Here is a 27,767-nt window from a genome sequence, read left to right on the forward strand (position 1 = left end):
ATGTTTGTGTATGAAATGTGTATATCTTGCTCAAGGCTTAAAAAGTTCGCTCAAATTTTAGGTATGAAGAACGTATAAAATGTGTATATCTCGATCAAGGCTTAAACATTACGCTCAAAATTTTATGCATGAGAATGGTATGAAATGTGTATATGTCGCTCAAGACTTAGAATTTCATTCCCATTTTTTGTATATAAAGTTCATATTAGGTTTCTGAAAAATTAGTACAACTTTCACAATATTGTAACAACTTTCATACAATATTCAAAGCTTAAAGTTTTAGCTCACAATTTTGTGTATGAAAATTATATTAAAAATTTCGCTCACATATACACATTTCATACATGTTTCATACATAAAAAATTGAGGCAATTTTTTTTTAAATATATAAAAAATATATATATTTTCTGGAAAAAAAAAATGAAAAATATATGAAAATCCATCATGTTTCGTAATATATCATTATGTTTTGTAAATAAGGAAAACTATTGTCACGTTTCGTAAATATTTCTCCTTAACATGATTATATATGTAGTTTTCCCTTATAACCAACTCAAAACCCAAAAAAGGAAACACTTTAACAGTTTTTTAAAAAATCAACATAGTTTCGCCTAACTTGAAAATCTTCATACGTTATACCATCTCTATTTTTCCAAAAAAAACCTCTTTGGTTCGCCATTTATTAAGACCAAAAGCAGTTTGTTTTTCCATTTTTAATCTTCAAAATCAGTACGCATTTTTCTAGATTTTTAAAAAGATCATTTTAGGTGCTAAAGTCAATCTAAACGGCATATGCACCGTTTTGCCTAAGATGCCTAATTTACAATGTAATAGTTCCAATAATGTTTGTGGGTTTTACAAATAATGAATACAATACAAGGAAATGATTTTAAATAAGTAGAGAAAAATATAATGAAGAAAGTAAATTGGGGTGTACCAAGCCCCAACCATTCTCACCCATGGTTGGGCCTTCATGTCATTTTTACCCATGACTGGGCCTTCAATATATTAGCTTCCCTTTTTTTTTTTTGGACTCAACGACACTTGATAGAATTTTCCCTATTGGGCCTTTAACCCAATAGGGTGGCTGGACCTCGGCCCAAGTGGCCATGCAGTGGAGAGGAAAAATAAAACATAACACCCCAGTTAGTTTATATTTTATTGTTCCTATCATACACATGATATACACACACAATATACACAATGCACTACTGTTCACAAGTCCTATTCTATACATAAATATACACATGTACAAGCAACATCTCATATTTATTCGTACGCTTATGTGATGGGCATATGTGTATTCCATGTCCTTCCAAATCCTGGCCGGAAAGCTTGACTCTCATGGGCACCATATCTTGACCGGCTGCGTAAGAAAAAGTTACACGTTTGCTCCTCAATTTGTCTAGATCTGGTTCAGCAACCGGTTTCTTTTTGGGCGGTTGTGTGCTTCTCTCCTGAATTTGAAAATATGCAGATATTCTTGTGGAAATTTAGATAAATGGCCCTCTCGGCTTGTTTGAATGAATGACCCTCTTGGCTGTTTGTATGAATGGCCCTCTTTGCTTGTTTGAATGAATGACCTCTAGGCTGTTTGTATGAATGGCTCTCTTGGCTGTTTGTATGAATGACCCTCTTGGGTTTTTTAAATGAATGGCCCTCTCCGCTGTTTGTATAAATGACCCTCTTGGCTATTTTTATGCATGGCCTCTTGGCTTGTTTGTATGAATGACCCTCTTGGCTTGCTTGTATGAATGACCCTCTTGGCGAAATAAATAGATGGCCCTCTTGGCAAAATAAATGAATAGCCCTCTCGGCAGGCAGATGACAATTATGGCCCTTGTGGCTGGATAATTTTTCTTTCCTTCATTGTATTGGATGTTGACCCTTGTGGCCAGATATGCCCTTTGTGCTTGTCATGACCCTTTTGGTCGCATGTATCTGTATGCCCATCCATTGTGACCCTCTTGGTCTGATACATCTTTGTCATTCATTCCTTGTGTGACCCTCTTCGTCGGATCTATCTTTACGCTCATTTGATCCGTCACTCTCGCGGTCAGATGTCTCTTTAATACCCATTCTCTGCTATGACCCTTTTGGGTCTTTCTCCACCGTTTGGGCTTTGCCATTCGCCTTTGTTGTGAGTAAGCTAGTTGGTGGTGTATCTACTGTCCTGTAAAAGAAAAGCCTGCATCCACAGAAAAATTGTGAGTTTCCTAAGAAGTTGATTAGCGTTGTTGTCTTCCTGCCTGGTGTTTCCTCTTGATGCTCCTTCGAACCCTCTTGGGCTCGGTATTTCGAGAGATTTTTCTGGAACGTAATTATGCTATATATTTTGCTTTGAAAATCAAGAGTAAAAATTTATAAAACGCACATTATTTTTTCTTAAAAGGCAAATGATTGTTTCATTTTTATGTGTCATAACGTGCGTTTTCTTCGAACGAGGTCTTCCGGTTCTTTTCGGAGATATGATTGCTAACTTTTGTATTGGTAGAAATTTTGAGGTCTTCTTCAAAAATTCTGCCCCAATTTCAAGACTCGCTCTGGATGTCCCTGTGTTGTCTTGTTAAGCGGGAATTTTTGAGGTCCTCTCAAAAGTTCTGCCCCAGTGTATGGCTTTACTTTGTCCCTTTCTTAGTTGACTGTTTCTGATGGGAATTTTTGAGATCTCCTAAAAAATTCTGCCCCGATGTAGGGTTGATACTGTCTGGTTCCTGTACTGAACCTTGCAAGCTTGATCTTGTTGACTATTCCCGCCTTATCGTGTCTGAGGTTCCCTAGGGGTTTCTTGGTTTTTCTTTTATGACGACCGAGCTCGAGAGTGTCTACGTATCCTGTCGCAGCAGGAATTCAGGTCGAACGTAGTTTAGAATAAAGTATTTGAGTTTTGGTTTGACTAATAAAGCGATTGGGTCCAGTATGGACTGCCTATGTATCCCACCGTGGGGAATTCAGGTCATTGCGTAGTTCATTACATAGATGATTTAGTTTTTGCCTATTCTAGTACGATTACAAGCAAAAGGTATGATTACAAGCAAATAGAATTCTAAATGTAGTATCTCTTAAGTGCGTCGGCATTGATGGCCTTGGGCCACTCTTGTCCGTCTATCTCGGCTAGGACTACGGCTCCTCATGAGAGTACTTTCCTGACCATGTATGGCCCTTGCCAGTTTGGCACGAATTTCCCTTTATATTCCTCTTGGTGAGGGAAGACTCGCTTGAGTACGAGTTGTCCGATCTGGAAAGGTCGAGTTCTGACCCGCTTGTTGAAGGCTCTAGACATCCTTTATCTGTATAGCTATCCATTGCACACTGCCACTATTCTCTTTTCCTCTATCATGGCCAGTTGTGCATAACGATTTTTAACCTATTCTGCATCTTTTAGCTCTGCCTCTTGGATGATCTTGAGTGAAGGGATCTCTACTTCTGCAGGTATGACTGCTTCTATACCGTAGACAAGGAGGTATGGGGGTTGCCCCAGTAGGGGTTCGGGTCGTCGTCCTGTATCCCAACAGAGTGTAAGATAGTTGTTCGTGCCAATTCTTGTAGTTGTCGATCATTTTTCTCAGGATTCTTTTGATGTTCTTGTTGGCAGCCTCTACGGCTCCATTCATCTATGGCCGATAGGCAGTAGAGTTCCCGTGAGTGATTTTGAATTGCTCACAGATATCTTTCATCAACTGGCTGTTCAAATTTGCACCATTGTCTGTGATGATGGATTCCGGCACACCGAAATGACATATCAGATTATTTTTGACAAAGTCGGCTTTGACTTTCGTGCTCACTGATTTGTGGGAAATTTCTTCTACATATTTGGTGAAGTAATCTATGGCGACTAAGATGAAGCGATGTCTGTTGGAGGCTGAAGGCTCGATGGGTCGTATAACGTCCATTCCCCATGCCACGAAGGGCCAGGGTGAGCTCATTGTGTGTAATTCTGTGGGTGGAACCTTGATCACTTCCTCGTGTATCTGATACTGATGGCACTTTTGGACAAATTTCAGGAGTCATGTTCCATGGTCATCCAATAATCCTGTCTTCAAGATTTTCTTAGCAAGGACGAATCTATTCATGTGAGGTCCGCATGCCCCTGCGTGCACTTCTTTTAGAAATTTTGTGACCTCTTCGGTGTCCACACATCTGAGAAACTCGATGTCAGGGGTCCTTTTGTATAGTACTTCTTGTTCAAGAAGAAACCATTAGCCAATATCCTGATGGTCTTCTTTTGATTTGCCGAACTCTCTGGGGGATACTCTCCTTTTTCCAGATAGGCCTTAATGTCGGCGTACCATGTCGGCCATCCGGCTCGGCCTCTACATGGGCGCAGTGAGCCTGCTCTTCTCTCAGTGTGATCTCTAATGGATCAATATGGGTGCTCTCAAGGTGTTGGATCATAGATGCTATTGTGGCCAATGCGTCTGCGAACTCATTCTGAGACCTTGGAGTATGTCTGAAGTCAACACTCTTGAATCTTCCGCACATTCTTTGTGCCATATTTACATATGGGAGTATCTTATCATTTTTTGTTGCCCAATTTCCTTTCACTTGATTGATGAGAAAATCGGAGTTCCCGATTACCAACAACTCCTGTATTTTCATGTCCAGTGCTATCCCGAGGCCTGGAATACATGCTTCGTATTCCACCACGTGGTTGGTACATCTAAAGTTGAGTTTTGCGGCCATCAGGTAGTGTTGCCCTATTTTCCATATTAGCACCGCCCTTATGCCTGATCCTTTGCAATTGACTGCTCCATCAAAGAACAGTCTCCAACCCGAATATGGTTCCACCACCTATTCTTCCATGGCCATCACTTTCTCGTCTGGGAAGAAGGTCCGTAATGGTTCCAGTTTATCATCCACGGGACTTTCTGCCAGCAGGTCCGCTAGGGCTTGTCCTTTGATTGCCTTTACCGCCACGTACACCATGTCGAATTCGCTTAGCAGCATTTGCCATTTAGCTAATTTTCCTATGGGCATCGGTAGCCGAAAAATATATCTCAGCGGATCCATTCTAGATATGAGGTGAGTGGTAAACACTGATAGGTAGTGCCTCAGTTTTTTGGGCAACTAGGTTCAAACACAACAGGTTTTCTACAAGCGTATACTGCGCTTCGCAGGAGGTGAAGTTCTTACTCAAATAGTAGATGGCATGTTACTTTTTGCCCTTTTCATCATGCTGGGCGAGCATGCACTCGAAAGCTTTCTCTGATACCGACAAATACAGTAACAGAGGACTCCCTAGCCTGGGTGGCACCAAGACGGGAGGATTGGAGAGGTATCTCTTGATTCTATCGAATGCCTCTTGACATTCCTCTGTCCAATTTGTGGGAGCTTCCTTTTTGAGTAACTTGAGGATTGGCTATATAATCGCAGTTTACCGGGCTATGAATCATCCAATATAGTTCAACCTTCCCAGGAAGCTCATGACTTCTTTCTTTGTTTTGGGAGGTGGGAGCTCCTGAATTGCTTTAATCTTGGTAGGGTCTAGTTCAATGCCCTACGACTGACTATGAATCCCATCAATTTACCTGCAGGCACTCCAAACGCGCACTTTGCAGTTTTCAGTTTTAGATTGAATTGGCGAAGTCTGTCGAAGAACTTACGCAATGCACAGTATGTTATGAGCTTTCCCTTTATTTTATGATGATGTCATCCATGTAGACTTCAATCTCTCGTTGCATCCTATAATTTAACAGGGTAGTTATAGCTCTTATGTACGTGGCACCGACATTTTTAAGGCCGAACAGCATTACCCTGTAATGGTAGACTCCCCAAAGGGTGATGAAGGCTGTCTTTTCAGCATCTTCTTCTTTCATGAGTATCTGGTGGTTCCCGGTGAAACAATCCACAAATGACTGTAGGTCATGCTTGGCACTGGCCCGATTGAGATCGCGGTAGTCCACACAGATTAGAATCTTTCCGTCCTTTTTGGGTGCTGGCACTATGTTGGCCACCCCAGTGGGTAGGACGTCACCTCCACTATTCCAGGCTAGATTTATTTTTCCACTTCGTCCTTTATCCTGATACTCATGTCAGGATTAAATGTCCGGGTCTTTTACTTAACTGGAGTGAAGCCTTCCTTAATATGCAATATGTGGGCTACAATTTCAGTGCTCAAACCTGGCATATCTACGTATGACCAGGCGAAGATATCCACATATTCCTTTAATAGAGCTACGAGCTCTTCTTTTTGTGGAGCTCCCAAATGAGCACTAATCCGTGTCTTCTTGACATCCTCTTCGTTACCGAGGTTGATCACCTCAGTTTTATCCATATTCGGCTTCTTCTTTTCTTCTAATTCTTCCTATTCTTCTACCAATCCCTCTAGCATCATTGTTGATTCATCGTACTCCTCGTATTCTTGTTGTCAGTTTTCCTCGTTCATTTCACGACACGTCATGACATTTTTGATTGTTTTATTATAGTTATTACGAGGAGCCAACAGGGGGGTGGACGTCCAATTATTTAGGCGCTCTCCTGGCTTCAGACTGCGTACGTTGGGTGTCTTTTGGTTTTCTTCAATGACCGCGTAGCATCTCTCTTTTTGGAACAACAACTCGAGACTCCCGCTAGTTTCTTCTTCGTTCAGCATCAGCATCTTTGTGGGGAATGACTGGTACAGACCCGGAATTGGACAAAACATGTTCCTTGTTCTGGGCTCTCTCTTTATTTCCCTTGTAAGCTCGTCTTCACTAGGAGTATACCCTAGACTGAATTGGTAATTTTCCTTTGGGATTGAGACAGGCTCTGTTATCCCTCCGAGGTCTCTTCCCAGACCTTTTCCCATTTCAAAACCATTCCTCAATATAGTGGAGGCAATCACTCTGTATACCGCCGACATGGGCTTACCAACCTCTTCCTCCACATGAGTGGCCTCAACGTATTCCTCTAAATGAAATTTTGGTAAGTAATAGCTCCCTTTGATCATAGGATTGATGTTTTAAGGATACCTCTGAGTATCCTTCTCAGCTGCCACCACATTTTCCCGTCTTTGCCATTTAAATTTTATGGCTTGATTCAGAGTTGATAGAATTGCGCCGGTGGAGTGTATCCAGGGTCTTCCCAAGAGCATATTGTAGTTGGCGGTGATTGCCATGACCTGGAATTCTGCTGTGAAAGTGGCAGGTCCAACCTGGATTTGTAGGTCTATCTCTCCAAGGGAATAACTTAGAGACCCATCAAATCCCCTGACATTTGTCCCACTCTGACAAATCTTGCCTATGTAGCAACCAAGATGAGTCAATGTGGTGACAAGGAAAGTATTGAGGCCTGATCCATTGTCCACCAGCACCCTACCTATTGCTTTTCCATGGCATTCCACGACGATGTTAAGGGCTCTATTGTGAGGGGTTCCTTCTACTGGCAAATTCTCTTTTGAGAAGTAGATTTTTTGTTCTCCGATGATATAGGCTACCACTCCGGCCAAATCTTCGCTTCTTGTACCAGGTGGTACGTGTGCATCATCCAATACTCTCATGAGAGCCTGTTTGTGTGATGGGAAGCTGGCTAGTAATGACAACACCGATATTTGCACCAGTGTCTTCTTTAAATGCTCAATAATGGATAATCTTTTGGCTGCATACGCCGCCAGAAATCCTCCACTTCTCCTTCAGTTATTGCTCTTTTTTTTGTGCTTTCCTTCCTTGTGGCATTATGAGCTAACTCTTTAGGTGTATAATACCTCCCTGAGCGGGTCATGCCCTGAGTCATAGCTACTTGTGCAGTGATTGGCTTTTTGGAAGAAATTTATTATGCCACCTGGGCTACCACGGGTGCTGGAATTAGGGCTTTGAATCTCGATGTTTCTTTCATGGCTCCCGATGCCTGGGACCAGAACCTTGAAATTTGGACGCTCTTGGAGCGTGAGGGAGGCTACTGTGTGTTCCAGGGATTTGACCGCTTTGGGGTTTAATGCTCTGCAAGCTTCCTAGTCCTCATTTCTCTCAATCATATGGACTCCGTTGTTTCCATGATTAGGAAACGGATTCGTGTTCACATTGGGAGCTGCGATTTCCAAAATAATTTCTCTCTTATCGATCAGATCTTAGATTTTGTGTTTGAGGTTTATACAGTCCTTTGTGCTGTGCCTATTTCCTCCTGAATGATAGGAACAAGTTTGATCAACCCTGTAAAACCTATTTCCCGTCCGTGCTGGTTTCGGTGGGACCTTCTGAATTAAGCCTGTAGCTAATAGCCTTTCAAAGAGACGATCCCTAGGCTCAAGGAGCGTTGTGAATTCCCTCACTGGCCTCTTCTTGAAAGCAGGACGTGGGGCATTGTATGTCGGGGGTGGCGGTTGATTTTAGTAGTTCTAAGGTGGTTGATATTCTTGTGGTAGGTTATTGAGCGGTAATTTTGTTGGGGTGGCGCTTGGTAAGTGGGAGCGGACACACGGACACTAGGCAAAATCGTGTAAGCCTGTACAGTGGTGGTAAAGCTTGGTTGTGCGTAGTACACAAGTGTTGGATCATTTATGAGGGGTGTAGTTATGTGGGCGGATTGTGATTCTTTTGGGCTTGGGTTTGGAATGTGGGATATACTTGGCACGTCCTCTTTCTTCTTGCGGAAGATTCCTGTAGTAGCTTGTCCAACTTCCTTGTTGAAGACGCTATCTATTTTTCTAGATTTGAGACCATCTTCTATAGCCTCTCCCATTTTGACCAATTCAGCAAACGTTCTTCCAGCCATGGACAACATTCTGTCGTAGAAATCAGGCTCTTGGGACTTGATGAAGACAGAGAATAGTTCTCCTTCACATATTAGTGGTTGCGCGCGGGCTGCCTCGACCCTCCACCTGCTGGTAAACTCCCTGTAGTTTTCTGTTGATTTCTGCTTGGCCTTTTCAAGATAATAGCGGTCTGGTACTGTTTCAACATTAAAGCAGAATCTTTCCATGATGGATTCTGTCATGTCTTCCCAGGTGTGCCATTGACGTATATCTTGAGTTGTGAACCATTCAGCGGCTTTTCCGATTAGGATACGACTGAATAATCGCATGATTAGAGGTTTATGTTTCTTTACTCCGACCAATTGGTCACAGTAGGATCAGAGGTGTGCTTTGGGATTCCCTGCTCCATTGAACATCTCAAATTTTGTGATCTTGAATCCTTCTGGTAGGTTCAGATCTGGATGCATGCACAGGTCATCATATCTTAGGCTTGTAGCCTTTTTTTTGCAGACCTGTTGGATTTCTCTAGTAATTCCTCCATATTTTTCTCCATATCTCTTTCCCGCTTATCCTATTCAGCTCTCCAGGCTCTTTCCACTTCTTCGTAATGATCTAGCTCCCTATGCCTTGGGGACCATTCACTGGGGATGTTGGGCGTGAAGAATGAGACCTAGTGGGTGGTATAGTTGAGTGGGACAGTGTTGGTCTGCCCAGTTGGTGGAGCTGGAGCACGTAATTGGCTCGCCAAGTTAATGAGAATAGGATGAGGAACCTGGTAAGAAGGAACTGAGTGAGTGGTCCCTGGGATTTGGGTGTATTTTGTTGGTGGGGGAGTATGGTAGGAATTTCCAATATGGTTTGGGTTGGTGTAGGGAGCTTAGTGGAGCTAGGATGGTTCCTGGTGGGTATATAGGGAAGTGATTGGGTATCGGCGAGCTGAGGGAAGGGAATAGAGGGGAGGCCTTCTTTCCTCTGTCGAGGCATTCTTGCCCGTATTCGTTGCCTCATTCCTGACTATCTTTTCTTGTAAAGCCGTAACGGCAGTCAGTAGTGTCGCAATCACATCTTCTTGAGATGATACCTCTTGTGGGTCTTGGTCATCTCCGTCACGGAGAGCGAGCTCAGTTCCGTTCTCAGGAGTACCAGTCATCTTCTCTTTGCCTTTGTCTGCGAGGGATGCTAACGCGACTTTTGATCTTGTGAAGTATGCCAGCTTTCAGTACTACACTAATCGGCCTCATTCTATAAGATACAAATAACTCAAAGGTAGACAAAGTTAGTTACTGATCATAAAGTATGAAAGCAAGATATCATACATTGATATTTAAAGCCCACATAGCACATAAAGTCATATATTAAGTTTGAACACTTTTGATCCTTTGTTCTAAAGGTTTGGATGTTTATGGTCTTTGATGTTTGGGTGGACCTTGGTCCGGTGGGCTTTATGGCTTACTTACTCTAGCAAACACTTCCTTATTATAGAAGTTAACCAAATGGGGGGAAATTGTAATTTATATTATGTAGGGGCCGAGTCTTACGTAGACTGCCTACGTATCCCAACAAGGAAAATCAGGCCCTATTGTAGTTCGTTTTACAAAAGAAGGATATATATATTTTCTTAAATACCCTTTAAGCTAAACCTAGCTAAGGTATCCCCAGACCAGGCCCGGCTAAGGCTTCTTGCGTATCCCTCCATAGGGACATTAGGTCGGCGCGGTTCCTTACAATATTTATGGGGAGGAGGGGGTAACCTTTTATGTCCAAAAAATGGGGACACCTATTATCTACCCAAAAATACAGTCCCACGAGTCGCTGTCCTTACGAACTCACTCTCTCTTATTCTCCTTCCTTCTCAGAACTGTGGTGGTAAGATGACCAAGATCTCTCATGTACTGATCTTGTATTTAAGTTCGAGCTTGAATGCGTGGCACTCTTCTATGTCGTGCCCCATAGCTCTTGTATGATACAAGCAAAATTTGTTCCTGGTAGACCCTAATGGCGCGGGCTCGTGGGCAGGTTCCACAGGTCTAATCTTCCTTAGACTAGCCAGAGTTGAGAATATGCGGGCGTATGATTCCTCGAAGATCATGAAATCATATCGCTACATATGAGTGCCAACAGTGACTCCTTCTCCAGGGATAATAGGGTCATGAACTAGTAAGGTGTGTGGTCCCCATAAAGTTCCAATGATCCTATCATCAATCAGACTACAAATTCTTCTTCTCAACCCAGACACTCATTCAGGGCATGACTAGCTTGGCTACGGTCGAACGGGCACCTTTTGTATGCATACACCAACTCAGGCGGTGCCAATCTAGCCCTAGTGGTGCAAGTCACTCCTGTGGCAACCATCTTTTCATATACCTCCTTACAGGTAACAAGCCGTGGGGCCACTCTGAATGGGGAGGAATGGGCTTTGAAGGCTATTCCCCACCAAGCAGGTTCAGAAGGGCCCACCCTTCCGAAATTCTCTGATGCCATGGTGGAGGTGGCAGGTACTAACATGGGTGAGGGTGCATAGAAGTCAGATACCTCGTTGGTTGGGGCATAATAATGAGATTCCTCATTGGCATCATTCTCCACCTCTGCAAACTCAGGGAACATCTCAAATGGTTCTTCTTCCTCCCCCTCAGTCTCTATGCTAATAGGCCCCAATTCCTCTTCCTCCATGTTCTGAGGCTCTCCCTCTTCTGGCTCCTCCTCCTCAATGGGTTCAGAGGTTTCCTGTTGGGGCTCTGACTCCTCTTGGGGGTCCGACTCTATTACCCAATGATCTGATCCAGCTCCTTGGCTTTCATTTCTTCCTCCTGGAGTCCCTTCTCTAGGAGTCATGGGCCTCCTCTCTAATGGTATATAGTTCAGCACTAAATCCCTTACCCTTTCTGAGACATTCCCATCATATTGTTCATGGGGTATGCCCTCTGGCAGATTCCCAACCATCTCTGGCAGTCGGTCCACTTCTTCAATTTTCCTCCCTATTTCTTGGAGGTGCTTCTCCATTTGTAGCACCTTATCTCTCAGCATTTCTGATGTTTCTCCCAGAGTCCGAATCTCTTGTGCTCCCTGATTTGCCATTGTAAGTCAACTTTTCATGGAGATAAATTTGGGTAAGTTTTAAGCTTTTGGTTTTTCTTTTGGTATGTAGTTTTAGAACATTGGATCAAATGTACTCAAGCCTTAATATATGATAACACACATAGCAAGTAGGCATGTGAAGCATGTAGCAAGCATTCATATAATGTGGCAGATATTTATACTATTCGCGTTCCTAAAACCTTTTTGAGTTAAGGATCTCCTAATAGATTGAAGCATGTAACTACCATTTGTGAAAGTGAACCATTGCCCCGAAAATTCATCATTAGTTAATAAAATAGTAATAAAATATCTTCCCCGAAGGGCTTACAAATATGATGAAGCCGACAAGGGGCTGAATATAAAGCAGTAAATCAACAGGGTCTCCTGAAGCGGCTAATGTCGAGACCTGGCTTGTCCTGGCCTTCTTCACCCACCGAAAGGTGGTCTGAATCTGAATCCGTGCTTGGTACATTTCCATCCGGACTATTACTGGATCTGTTTCTTCTAAAATCCAGGCCAGGCGCTTATTCGTGCTTTCCAGACTTTTCTTTAGACGTTCCTCTTCTTGGGCATCGTGAAGAGGTGCGGGACTTAGGATAGATGCACGGGCCAGGTGCCCCTGTAGCCATTTATGATACCCTGGGTCGCACCCTGCTTCGAACCTGTCTGGTACTAAAGTATCTGGACCCCAGCTCACGTGGCCATTCCATTCTCTGAGGATCACCCCCGCATTCTTGATCTTCTGCCCTGTGTGCTTAATGTTGAATTGCTCAGGATTTTCTACCTGAGCTATCACTTGCCTCCTACCAAATTTCCTCAAAACCCGATATGGATAATAAAGGCGGATTCCTCGAACCTCGGATAAAGGCACAAAAGGAATTTTTTTGTCCTGAACCATCACATTTTCTGATATGGATTCAGGAAACATCCACTGGATTCTACCTTCAGTCAATTCCTCAAAGAAGCCAGCCCACGACCCTTTAGACATGTAAGCAAGATTCAACCAATAGTTTGTAAGCCAGTCTACCCTGTCGTGGTTGCTCAAATACTGGGCTTCCGTAGACATGTTGATGTGTTTGATAATCCACCATTGTAACAACATACCACATCCCTGGAAGTATCAGAAACCATTTCGGCATTTGTCCAAAGCCCGAAATATGTCTGCCAGGATGATGGGTGCTAAGTCAAAGTACCTTGTTTCCTGGTCCTTGGTTAAACCATAAAAAATAGCATGGGCTAAGTAAATCCTTCGAGTGTCTATGGCCATCGAATCGCCCTGTGGAAACACCATAATGCCTAGCAGGGCTATGGCGCCAAGAGTCTAACGGCTTCCCACTCTAATCTATTATTGAACTCTCTCTGATATAGAGTATATCCGGTGGCATCTCCGAATCTCCAATACAAATGTCTAAAGGCTACAGTGAGCCCTCGCGCCCAGGGTTCTTCAGTTAGTGCAAGGAACTTCATGATCTGGCCGACTGTGGGCCTCTATAGAAATAACAGGTGGTGATCTGGTTTGTGTCGTCTCCTTAGGCAAGTTCCATTGCTGTTTATGACATCCCTAATCTCCTCTAAGGTCGGAGTCATCTCAATTTCGCCGAAGCGGAACAACATTTCCTTATTATCCTAATGTCCGGCTAACACCTCTATTAATTCCGGACAACCTTTTATCCTTATGATAGCTGGCAAGGTTGGCTAGGTGGCTTATGAGTTAGATCTACCTTCAGACTTGGCGTCGGTTCACCCAGTTTTCCATGTGTCAATGCTTCGCAAGTGTATTGGAGATCTTTTCAGAATTGTACCCGTAGATGATGTCCAAGTTACTGGAAATTGTCCTATGAAGAAGTTCCCATTGTGATTCTAGATAGACGAGTTCGGAGACTCAGAACTAAAGATGTAGCTTCAGTTAAAGTTCTATGGTGAAACAATAATAGAGAAGAAATGACTTGGGAAGCTGAGGAAGATATGAAGTTCAGGTATCCACATCTGTTTCCACTCCCAGAGAAGGTTCAGACCGAGGCACCATTGTCTTCAGGTATGTAATGCTTCCTTTTGATGATTTCTTGATCGTGTGTGGCCATTATTGTTGTTGTTGTTGTAGCCCTATGAGGCATTGTATATTTTGGGTTATTGTGGCACGATGGTAGTGGCATATTTATAGGGGAAACTCTGGCGAAATTTTTGTAGAATCCCTAAGAGTATAACATTCGAGGATGAATGTTCTTAAGGGGCGAGGAATGTTACACGTTGGAAATTTCGTGTTGTTTTGCATTATGAGTGAACTAATGAAATCCTAAAGTGAAAATTAAGCCCTTATAAGGTTAAGAAGGATATTTGATAATTTTAAGTGTGTACCTTAAGGTTTCAGAGTTAAATGAATGGGTGAAAGTAAGTTTGTTGAAGAAATTGGAGTTTGAGTCATGTTTTGGGAAGATTTCATATCATTTGAGTTATACATTGCTTAGAATTACATTGAGGGGGAGATATAGGGCCCTTGGATGGTTAATTAAGTTTCATACAAGTTCGAAGAAGGTTCCATAAGGATTGAAAGTTGAACAAATCGAAAAGAACGCGTTTTCGTGAAAGTCGGAGTTTATGGTCCAGTTTGCGGCCGCAAACTGAGTTTGTTGTGCAGGAAACTGGCTGTAAACTCACCTTTGGCAGCCCTCACTTCCCAACCTCCTCCATAATGAGAGGAGGGGAGATGTGGCGGCATATGAAATATGCTGAGCTGCATCTCCATCGCAATTTGGTGCGGGGGAGCGATTTTTTCACCTTTTTAAAACCCAAAAGATTCCATTTTCATACCAAAATACCACACTTATTTCCTCACAATTCTAGAGATTTATTTAAGGGTCCATAACATTACAAACCTTTTAATATCATCAAGAGAGAAGATCAACATCAAAACCCCAAGAGAATCCATGGAAGGTGATTGTTCTTGTTTCTCTTCAAGGTGGTGATGAACTTAATCTTGGAAAAAGTTGAGCAAGGTGAGGTTCTTCCATTATAAGGTATATTCGTCCTATTGTTTACATGATTGAGTTGATATAAATGTTTAGTAGCTCTTGGAAAGGAAAAGAATGAAAGTGGAGAAGTCATAAAGGGTTGAAGTGAAGAAAATGCCTATGAAATGAACTTGAAAAGGGATTTTGGATAAATTTGAGATTAAATTGAATATAATTTCTTGATTATGATATTGTGGATATTGTTATTGTTGTTTGGGAGTTGTTTTTTTAATATGGTGGCAGTAAATAAAATAGGGGAAATGCTGTCCAAATTTCGTTAGCTCGTTAATTAGGCTAGTTTGAACTTAAAAGTGTTTTCAAGACAACCTTTAGTATGAATCCTCTTGAATGTAGATTTGCGGGCTTGGGAGGAGGACGTTAAATAGTTAAGAAGACGTAAAGGTATGTTACGGCTAACCCTTTCTTTTTAAAGGCATGATTCCCTATTTGTGAACTCATACATGATATCCATAATGTCCTATTTCCTAGAAGTGCTAGGAACTCATAATTCTCAAGGCTCCTATGGTATTGTCAATAAGTGTTCTTTATGATGATGATGATTCCATTTCTAGAGATGCCAAAGATTAAAGTTCTTGATGTTCTCATGATACTATTGAGCTTGTTACATGATTATTGATTGCAGTGGAGAGGAAAAAAAAAGCCCCCGGTTAGTTTATATTTTACTGTTCCTATCATACACATGATATACACACACAATATACACACTGCATTACTGTTCACAAGTCCTATTCTATACAAAATATACACATGTACAAGCAACATATCATATTTATTCATAGGCTCATGTGATGGGCGTATGTGTGTTCCATGTCCTTAAACTCAAACCCCAAAATAGGTGGTGGAAGGCCAAGTCATCACCCTCCTTTATTCCTGATTCCGCATAAGTTCCAAGAGGTTTCATGAACCTCCAGCATGGCTGTTCACCAGGGAAGGGTTCAAACTAGACCCCCCTTTACCTAAACTGCCTCTCAACCAACAACCATGGAAGACGTAGATCCACATACACACACACATTGCTTAGACTAAATAGGATAAGTCCAATATACATGTTTGGAGCAATTAAAAGCCAACAAGAACAGATGGGACAAGGAGAGAATGTATGAATTGATCTAACCGGCAAGTTATTCTAATAAACCAAAGCCAAAACATCACTTATGTCCTAAACATGGAAGAAAGAAAGTGATTCTGTCATGAACATAATATAGCCCAACTAAACTTAAACCAAGTAATTACAACACAGGCAGCCACATGTAAATAACACAAGTCTTTACAATGTTGAATCAAGTAAACATGGCAGAGTATAAAGGCACCTAAGGATGAGAAAAAAAAAACAGCTTCTAGAAAGGGCATAATCACAACAGACTTGGTATTCATGAAGCATATGCAGAGTTGTTTAGACAAAATCCTCAAATAAGCCTAGACATTTTGTGCACAGTTCAAGTAAGGTCCTTGCCCTTTTCAGGAATTATGTCTTAAAAGTGTAGGTGATCCTCACAGAAAAAATGCAGGAAATGCACAGGAGAAAACCAAACTGCAGATGTGACAAGTCCAAATAGGTGAAAATCAAAGTTCTTTTTATAAAGAAAACTGCCATCTACTAATATGATGCTGAACTCCTTCTCAACAGAATCCAGTTTAAGACAGAAGCAACAATGAAAACCAAATTAGGATCAATTGTAGAAAACTGCCAAGAGACTTTGCAAGTTTTGATGGTTCCATGTAGGATACAACCTTAGGTATAGCAGCTATATTTTCAGACACAACCTAAGCAAGTAGAAGGACCAAAAGTCCATAGATGCACAGAAGTCTCTCATTTTTTATTAAGTTCAGAGTTTTGAATTTTTTTCTTCTCAGACCTTTGCTCCTGATTCTATTCTATTACAAAAAAACAAAAAAAAAAACAAAAAAAAAAAACAAAAAAACAAGTTGATTTTAAAAGGAATGCAGATGATTTAGACAAATTCACAAATAATGGTCTACCCATAGCTTTCACTCCTTCAGAAGAACTGGGCAAGTACGTCACACCCCTAGCTGATTTTAATACTGCACAGAAGGGAAAATGCACCTATCCCACATGACCAATTAAGCTTTTTATCTGCTTAGACCCTTTTTAGACTAATAAGCTCAGAACATATCTCAAAAAATGAAAAGAAAAACAGGGCATTGTCTAAAGTATTACAAAGAAAAGGGTCAAATATACCCCTCACCCTGTACTGCCACCTTGAATGAATGCAAACCATTGACTTCCTTATTTTTAAGACATTATTATGACTTAGGATACAAGGCGAGAACAAACCATCTTTCAAACACAGGTTGGACCCACATCAATGCACACGGAATCCACATAAATGTTTAAATCATGATCCTAACTTAACGAAATGTTAAAGGATCTGTTATACATTACCATATCATCTTCATAAAATTCTTTTACCTTATTTTCCAAAAAAAATAGTATTCTCTTTTGAAAACAGCTTTTCGCCTTTCCAGTTTTATTACATTTTCAAATCATCATACATCATCTAAACTGATCCAACCATTTTTCTTAAGACACATCAAAACAAATACAACAAGACCAGGTTATCAATCCTAATGAACAACTAATAAGTGCACTAGATATTTCATTTTTTAGGATTCAATGAACTGAGCAAAATGACAAGGAAACACCAAAGGTGCAAAGGTAGGAGGTCATACCCCTATAGGCTTGTGAGGAATACTATGACAATCTTTTATTTGGAAAGAAAGATACTATGGGCCAAGTGATGCTTGACCCTTTCTCAATCCTCTCCTAAGATGTCTTTAAAAGACTTTCCCCATCTAGCCAAGTGGTTTTCAACCTCAACCTCTACAATTATGATCCTTTTATTACCCTTTAGCACATACCAGAAGAGACTAGACAGTTCACAAGTCAAAGACAAGTATTCTCTTAAGTTCTCAATTACTGTTTTCCTTCTTTTCTGTCCTTTTATACTTTTCTTTTACTTAGACTAGAATCATAAGGTTTTTCTTATTTGTTTCCACTTTTAAGCCTAGACAAATTGAAGACCAGAGGTTATTATTACTGCATCATCCATGCACACATGAAAGCAACAAAAAGAATTCATGTCTCAAACAAAAGCCTCAGTCTCCAAACTGTTTAGGATTTGGACAAATCAAGACCAGACTGCTTCCTTTCATTCTTCTTTTGACCCTTAAGCTTATGAAATTAGGACACTTATGATCATTTACCAAATTAAGACCCATACATGGATGAAGAACAAAACAGATGCAAGAATATGGCATATCAGTCCATTTTTCATATTAAATTTACTTCACCCTTTAGGTAAAATAATTAATAGGGGTAGGACCAACAAGAGGAAATCACAAATAAGAGAACAAACTTCTCTCTTAGACACTATTTCATTCCATTTTTATACTTTTCAATTTCAACATGGTGATGAACAAGTTACAGATTGACAGCCAACCTATTAGTTAGTTACCAATTAGATTAACTTTAATTAACCTTCAAATGGGAACTTAGTCCTATATTCCTTAGAGTTAGTTATTTCCTTCCATTTTCCCTTTTTACCAGACTCTGAACCTTTAGGAGTAGACTATTTCCAGGTGAAGGACTTGTGACATAATCCACACAGAGAAAGTTATGAACACCATATGTTTAGGCGACAAATTCAGACAAGAAAGCCAAGCCTTGATCAAACCAAAAAGGAAATAGAATTCACACTCAAATACCTTAATCATAATGGTTCTAGGATTTGCTATAAGTCATGGACAATTAGCACACATTTGTTACAAGTCATAGACAATTACACAATCTGACTTACACTAGATGAGATCGTAATCACAGGTGTTGTCATTAACAGTCTACCAACTCACATAACTCAAACTGGACCTAATTCTCTTTAATCTGAGTATTATTTAATAGAAAAGAGCAAATTGTTATCAATCCTTACCTTTATTCTGTTTTATGTGAGCAAGACCACTTAAGAAAGAGAAAAAAAGAAAAACGGAATCATTCTACTGTTACATCTTCATAAAAGAAAGTCAGCAAACAAGTTCAATTTATACTTAAGTATTTATTCACTTAAAAAAAAACCACACCAGAAGCTCTATCTAAACCAATTTGTTAAATTCAATCATCCATAGTCAAGAAGATCCAGATAAGAGATTTTGTTTCCCAAGAGAGAGTAATTCATGACTAATTAGTAAGAAGATGTGATTTCAAATTAGGAGCACAAGCACACATTGTAGGAAATCTATTCATACTCATCCCAACTAACACATGAACTGCCTTATTTCCTTTAAACAACACCTAGGATTAGACTTCACTACATTGATCCTACTTAGGATTATAATTAGCAAACTAATATGACTTTAATAAGGAAGGAAGAAAGGGGAACAACATGAAACTTTTTAAAGTATTTCAACCACATCCTTTCACAGCAAACATAGGAATACTAGAATCACATGAACAAACAAACCAATAGGAGGATTCAAGCAGTCTATTTCTTGAATGAATTTCAATGCAACATTCACTTTACTTCTACTGCTGTTTTTACCTTAAACAAACCACAAATTTAAGCATAGAACTAAATAAGGTAGTTCTTTTTAGCAAATGGGAACCATCATGAACAAACACTAAACCATAAGCTAATCTAACTAACATAAATATATTTAAACAAGGAAAACTCTAAATAACAAAAGAATATGAATAAGGAGTTACCTTTTATATGTGCAGCCAGGAAAAGAATGGATTTGTGAGCCTTTGTGCTTCCAAACCTCAACAAACTCAACCACACAAAAATGATATAAAGTAAGAACAAATATTTTAACTAGGAAAAAACCCAACTATTTCAGTCAAGTTTTTGTTTTTAAAAAAAAAAAAACAAAAAACATTCTTTTACTAGGAAGCCTTTGAAAATTTGAAATTTTCCAACTTCTTTCCTTTCAATTTTTTTTTTATTTCCTCTCTACTATTTTTTCCACCTTCCAAAACTTGTTTTTGTAAGAGGGTACCCCAAAAGTTCAACTGAAACCAACAATAACGATGTGGGATAAAACCCCTTTTCACAATCAAACCCAGTAAACAACAAATCAACGACCCAGATCTAAGGCATAGCCAACATATGGTCAGATCTGACCCTTCTTGGGTCGATCTGATCCAACAATCAAGAACCAATAGTAAAAATGTGAGCAAAATAAACTTTAAAGCAAAAGAAAATGACGACTTTGACTAAAATCTAAAAACAAAGGATTTATACCATATTCGGGTAAAAGAAGTCATGTAGTCGAGTGAACTTTTGATATTTTCACCACAACGATCATGCAGATGCTGTGCATGTGATCATATCTCTGTGAATACGCCATTTTTGGCATGAGAGAGACGAGGGAATCAAAGACGGCTACTAGGGTTTTTCATGAAAAAGGAAAGAGAGAGAGAGAGAAGCGGGGGGGGGGGGGGGGGGGGGGGGGGGGGGGGGGGGGGGGTTAATTTCAAAAGAGTAAATGAAAAAAAATGAAAAATAAAGGGTGGGGGTACTTCATTAACGAATTGGGCCAGGTCCTCGTCTTGGAATGGAGTCGGTCCGAGAATCTGAAATAATTAAAAAGGCCCTATGGATTTATGTATACACCAAGTGTATACATATATGTATACTTGGTGTATACATATGTATATCTAATACATAAGAAGGAATAATTAGAAAAAATATTAAAAATGAAGAAGCTTTAATTATAGGAACAATTAGGCCGTAGTTATTTTATTAAACTAATTTTAAAAAGTCGGCCAAAATATTAATGGGCCTAAAATGACCTTAATTAACTCTAACCTAGCATGCATATTTCAATTATGGCCTTTTTGGCCTAATTAACAATTTTTTGAAATTAAATTAAACCGATTATTTCAAATAAAATATTGACAGGCAGATTTTGCAAAATAATTCTAATTTCTTTAAATTATGAACTGATTAAATTAATTATGGCCAAGGCAAAAAATATATTTATATAAAAGGATCAATTTTGCAGTAATTATCACTTAATTAATTAATTAACCTAATTGAAACATTTTGGGCAATCGTGCCTATAAAAATCAGAAGTTTAAAGGGTTAAATAGTTAATTACTTAAATTATTCAAACTTTCAAATATTAAAAAGAGAATGAAGTATTTGCAATATTTTGATAATTATAAATAATTAAATAAATGAGAACCCTCTCTCTCTCTCCCCTCCCCCCCCCCCCCCCCCCCCCCTCTATCTCTGAATTAAATTTAACAAAATCTCATAAAATATCCTAAAAATACTCATTAATTTCTAAATAAATTTACGATGCATGAAAATCCCTTTTAAGAGAAAGAAATATTGATCTGGACAATTTATGAAAATCATTTAAGGCTTTCAAAATGCTCAGCTCATTTATTGATTATCCGGGGACTCTGAGTGATTGAAATAAACTACGTGAGGTCAAACATTATGTGTGAACGTACCTAAGACAACATTATTAGTTAGTATTTGTACATAAATAATAATTTTTAAGTGGTACTCTTATACATAATTCATAAATATTGACTACCAAAACGGCCTAGTAATATGTCTTTTTTTGGACCGACATATTTCCAACATGATATTACTAAATGTATCACATATTCATGACTGTCCATAATCTGGCCAAAATAATCTTCCTTTGGCATAATTATTTCGCATAGACAAAACATTCTTAATGTTCAAAATAAATAAATTTTATTTAATAGAGGTTACTTTGGCAACATATTAGACTAATCTATTCCATTTGAAACTAGAAGCATACATGGTATAATTTCATTCGCAGTACAAATAACTATTTCTTTTATGCGAAGCCGAAAAATAGCAAAAAAGTCATCCCCAAAATGCAACTGAAAAAATGCAAATCGATATTCGCTTTATGCAAGACTTCTTAAGAAATTTCGAAAAGCATAACAAAAATCTACATAAAGTTCTGCAGAATGATGCAGAAAAAACTGCCAAAAATTATAGAAAATGTGCAAAAATGCACAAAATTTTAATTTCATACACCATATGAAATCTTCTGAACTTAATAGTTTATGGTCTTAGAGTGTTTTGGCTACTCCTCATAGCCTCATTAGATCTGGAATTTTTTATGACACTACTGTCCTTCAATTTATTTTGGTTAGCCCTTTAAAATATTAATCTCCAAGAAAACGTCAAATAAAGATTAATAACTTAAATCAAAATAAAACTTTACAATTGCATAAACTGAAAAAAAAATGCGCAACTGAATATGCACAAATGAGGACCAAACTCTATTACATAACATAAGAATCAAATTAAAAAAATTGTAATTTATTTGAAACTTGACAAGCAATACGAAAAATAATATAATTCTCTTAATATACTGACCAAAATTTCTGAAAGACCGAAGAAGACAGGAAATTGGTTTTTTGTAACCCATCTATAGTGCTGCCAAAATTATATGGTCAAAAATATAATTAACTTTATATCCAAATTCAAATTCTCCATAAGGAATATGTGAATATCCATTTCAAAATATACAAACGGTGGTATATCTGAAATTTATTCTAAAGGTGTTGTCGGTATTCTTTTATTTAATTACTGAAATTTTAGTAAAATAAAATTAGCTAAAACTCATGAAAAATAACAGCCTTCTAGTATCAAATCAATGAGGACATGCATAAAATTAAATAATACATGCTTGACCTCAATTTTACGTTACTACTATATATAAGGGAGAACCAAGGGGTATTTGTAGTCCTCACAAAAGTTTCCAATTTAGTGTCAAACTTTTAAGTAAATACGTCTAGGTTCCAAATTTATTTTTAAGGTCAAATTTACTTTTTATTTATATTATCTACTTTTCATTACTTTACTACTATATATAAGGGAGAATAACTATTTTTTGTAGTCTTCACATGAATTTTTTTCCCACTCTTTTTACCCCTAATTGAAAAAGTAATGGCTTTGTGAATCTTCACACATTTTGGAAAACTTTGAGGACTTTCCTGCCACTAAAAATGATGATGTTATTGTCACGACCCAAACAGTCGTGAGTGGCACCCACCCAAATCCCCTAGTGGGCGAACCATCTACTTAACCAACCGTCCAAACTATTATCAAATTACTTAGCCAATTTTAAAGCATTCAAGGATATAACAAGTATAAATATCTCCAAAAGTCTAGTCATGCCATAATTAAATAAAATCTGCGGAAGTCTAAACTATTATAACCCCAAAATCTGAAAGTCATCGTACAAGGATTCTAACATAACTGTCTAAGAAAGAAACATTGTCTAAAAATAACGTAAATGTCTGAAATGAAATAGACATCTAAAATAGGAAAGATCTTCAGGTAGCCTGGCATGGATAATAGCTCACCATCGAATCTGTCGAAAACTGGCCTCAAGGTAAATATGAGGTCTCGTAGAAGTCTCTGGATCACAATCTACACTCAAAAGAATGCAGCAAGGTAGTATCAGTACAAACATTATGTACTGGTAGATATCATAGGCCGACTAAAATTAGTATCATGCATACAATAACAAAATTAATAAAATAGACAGATAGGCACAACAACACATAACCACAAGAAACCATCAACAAGAATCATCCAATCATCGAAATATCAGCCAACACAGGGATAGATAAATCCACACAAATAGAAATCAACAAGAGTAACTCAACCCACGTAATCACCAAACATAATCGTAAAACTCAAATTATCTCAACTCTGTGACATATCCGTACGTACATGCTAAATGGTAGTGTTTGACCCATTAGCCATGACCTGCAGGGGACCCAGGGTGTCCATGTACCCTTGCTTCGGAGTCTTACCTCGGATCACGAGCCTTTTAACTTAGGCCACATCCTCACCCCCTGTCAAATGTGACTTTTTATATTTATATATCTTTCTCATCGCAATGTATTTTCGTTCCACAATCAATAAGGAATGTGAACAATCAAGAATCAATATGAGGGAACACAAGTCACCATATCACAAGTCATATCAAGACTCAAAAATCAATTCATAAATAATCATAAATAAGGGATTACTCCAAGTCAACAAGAAGAGTATATATGAACTCTTTCTTTACCATTTCATCATATAATTAATCAATCTATATCAAACCGTAGGAATTATCAATCACACTTTATGTCCGAAGCCCTAATCATGCTTCTCATATCAATTTTGTATCACATACAATCAACTAATTAAAGCCTAACTCAGGTAGACCGTAACCTACCTCAAAGCAGCATTGGAACAATGTAATCACTCCGCATAGCTTTCCTCTTTCGCAAAGCTTCCAAACATTCAAAGTCTAGGAATATAGAGCTATATGAGTATTCAAGTCGTCTAATCCAACAATACAACACCTTGGCGAAAATAACCCAATTACATTCTACATTTTTTAGTGGGTGAACTATCACTAAGCGTGAATTCATCATAACATCAACCCCAAACCATCATACTATTCCCATTCATGGTTCTCTAATCAATTCAATTTTTCTAGTAGTTTTTATGCTAAATTTATCATCTTTATGAAACCCTAGGTCTCAATCAACAAGTTCCACCATTAATAGACAAGTTCTCACCCTAGAAAGCGATAATATATATTCCTAGTTGATTAATCAACAACCCATTCATTAACAAGGATTTTCTTAAGTTCTAGGGTTTTAGCCGTTTCATTCACCATTAATGGACCTTTAACTACTCATGGAATCTATCATGACGATGGAATTAACAAAGTCAAGGGTTGAGACTTACCTTTCAAGCGCACTTTAGCCCTAGCCTTAAATTTTCGCCACAATAGTTCTTGGAAACTGTTTTGGTATTATGTGGGGAATGGGTTCGGAATAAATAATATAAAACACAGATCCTGCCTCCCGTCCACCGCTGCAGCGAACGATGTCTCGCTGCAGCAGTTTCGCTATAGCGGGAAAGCTTTCGCTATGATGGACCTGCTGCAGCGGTGCCACCCCTACTGCAGCGGTCCATTTTGACTAGTCCCAAAAATCCCAACACCAATCCAAGGCCCTATAGACGCAAAATAAACATGTACAGACACATAAAATCACGCAATGAACTCACCAGCGGCCTCAAAATTCCCAACGGATGTCTAGTTTTTCTAAGTCACCCCCCATAATGACCTAGTGGGTCGTTACAGTCATGGAAAAGGTTATAGAGGCCTCACAAAGCATACTCATACATATTTAAATCTTTTATGTAGAAATATTATTAAACTTGTTTCAAATTATGTTTTTCCTTAAGAATTTATTATGGACATATAAAAAATTATCATGTCATTCAATTCTATCTGAATATAGGCTTAATGATTAAATTACAATATTATTCTGATAATACTATTAATTATTTATTGATGTTATTTACCATTTATCATTTTCTATTTAAATTTTTTTATTCGTCCATTTAGTGATTTCTTTTTAATTTTCCACTACAATCTCATGTCGTACATGCTAGTGAACATAAGTAATCTATGAAGATTTCACATAAGTTTGGATTAAGTTTTAGATTAAGAAAATAAATATAAATAACTTATATCATTGTTAAATACTTCAAAAATGTAAATTACAGTCCCTTCGTCTCAATCGAAAAAATAAATTCCGAAGTACGGTAGTTAATTAATAATTTTACGTGCGCACACTATTAAGATAAAATTTATTTACTATATTAAAAGCGTAACAATAAAATATTATTTTTATATATTTGTAACGACCCGTTTGGTGGTTATAGTCTTTTCGGCATTTTTGCCCTTTCCCGAGCATTGATTAGCTTATTTTGACCCAAGGAGACTATTGGCATGTTTCTCGAGGTGTCTAGACTGGATTCGGACAACTTTTGTGAAATATAGGCTTAAAGTGAAAAATGGTTGACCCAAAGTTGACGTTTGGGTATTTCGAGAGGTCTGGATGATTGTTTAGAACTTGTGTGTGTATTTGGTTCGGTTCCCAATGCACTTGGATGCATTTTGGGACTCGGGTTGGGAAATTGGAATTAAGGCTTCGGGGGTTGACTCGGTCAACAAAACCTCCGTTGAGAATTCCGAGGCCACAGGCGCATTCGTAGCGTGTTTTTATGTGTGCATATGTGTTTGGTATGTGAGCAGATGGCCTCGCGAACTAGTCGAAAAATTGGATCAAATTGTGAAACTTGGGTAAGTTTCTGGTGTTTGGTGCCCCCTTTGGCGGCAGCGGTACCACAGGAGCGGTAGCCCTGCCGCTAGAGCGGTTCAAGGACTTTTGCCTTGACCACTAAAGCGGTCGTGTGACAGCTGAAGCGGCTCTGTTGGGGCAGTCCCAGTGATGCTAAAGCAGGTGACGGGCAGTTTGTATAATTAATGAAGTGTTAAATGCCTTTAGACCCTCATTTATTTCCATTTCGAAATTAGAGCTTTGGGGAACTGTTCTTGGAGATATTTTGGGAATATTCTTGGAGGTAAATCTTGCTAATTCCTTTACTCTTCTTTTAATCATAATCATCTTAGATTCCCCCTTTCCTTTAATAATCCCTTAGTAATGGAAGTTGAAAGAGGGTTTTGATGAACATTTTTCGTAGGCTTATTAATGATGAAATTGATGGGGTTTATGTTAGATTTTGATGAATCTAAGCTTGTTAATCGTATATCTTCCATTTCTAGTGTTGAATTTTGGAATCAAAGAGTTAGGGTTTATACCTAAATTGAGGGTTTTGCTTGAAATCAGAAATTAGGATAATCCTTGAGTTAAATCAGTAATTAGTGGTTGGGTTATGTTCACCTAGTACTTAATTTGACTTTTTGCTTCTGAATTTCCCGTTTTGCCCTTGTCGGCCCGTTTCCCCAAATTCTAGGGTTAGAATTGACCTAAACTGAATGGTAGCAATATTAGTATCATTCTTCATTATTTCTAATCTAGATTTCGATTATGCTTAGACTACTTTGGTTCTGAAGTTTAGCGGAAAGGCAAGGCAAAGGAGTGAGTTGTGGGTGTTGCGGTTTGGCCATCCAGGTAGGTTATGGCTTACCCTTGGTGAGACTTTGTATAGCGAAGCAAATATTTATATTGTCGGAGACAGCATGTGAACCTTTGGGTGTAAAGTTGGGATAGATAATGCCTTAGGTTGGGCCCTGATGTGTGTTGGGGCTAGCTACCCCGTTGTGTTGTGATTTGATTGTTCGATTGTGCTGGCTTGATGCCATGAGTTGTTGATAGATAATGGATTTTGTTTTATCATCTGAATTATGATAAAGTTGGCGTACCCACTGTCGGTACTTGTGAATTGGTTATATTATTGGCATACCCACTGTTGGTATTTGTATTCGGATATAGTGTCGGCATTCCCATTTGCTGGCACTTTTGATGTTGAGCTTGATTATTGTTGTCGATACATACATCGCACGCACTCTCATTTTCATGATACACTGTTGAGATACTGATGATGTTTGATGAAACACTTGATGAGCTAGGCTCAGTTTTACTGGAGTGACGTGAGATGGCCGATATCCGACGTTAGTTTCGAAATCATTGTTTGAGAGAGTACATGGACTCCGCGGGTCCCCCAGAGTAGTGCCGGAGAGAACCTCCCTTGGGCAAAGATCCGGGGTCCCGTCTGTGTGTTGGCTAAAGATCCGGGACGGGTAGAACTTAGACTTTGCGAGTCACACTGGGTTATGCTACCGAGATGTCGATATTTCCGTCCGAGGTACATGTGTACACAACATTTGCATGGCATTGCATTGCATTCATACACTATTGCATCATATTGCATTATGACTTGATTTTGAGATGCTTTGGTGTTGTACTTGTGATTTTGGATTCGGACTGGGTATATTCAGACTTGGTACATTTGGGATTAGATGCTTTACGTAGGCGATGACGTATACTTGGATTTGATCACATTGACTTATACTTGTTGGTTTATCTGCTTATCTGCTTTATTATCTGAGTTGTGTTAGCTATGCTTAGTCGGCCGATGATGCCTACCAGTACTGTTGTTTTG

The 27,767-nt window shown here is 39.0% G+C and overlaps 1 long non-coding RNA gene across 1 annotated transcript; it reads right to left on the reverse strand.

Moving 5' to 3' along the window:
* Positions 1-838: 838 nt before the first annotated feature.
* On the reverse strand, positions 839-20,206 carry LOC132644830 (uncharacterized). Its single transcript, XR_009583929.1, has 3 exons — positions 20,028-20,206; positions 19,490-19,554; positions 839-2,188 (listed from the first exon to the last, which is right to left on the reverse strand). It is a non-coding gene; the product is annotated as an uncharacterized LOC132644830 (long non-coding RNA).
* Positions 20,207-27,767: the final 7,561 nt, after the last annotated feature.

The sequence above is a fragment of the Lycium barbarum genome, chromosome 6 (genome assembly GCF_019175385.1).
Source record: "Lycium barbarum isolate Lr01 chromosome 6, ASM1917538v2, whole genome shotgun sequence".
Taxonomy (NCBI): domain Eukaryota; kingdom Viridiplantae; phylum Streptophyta; class Magnoliopsida; order Solanales; family Solanaceae; genus Lycium; species Lycium barbarum.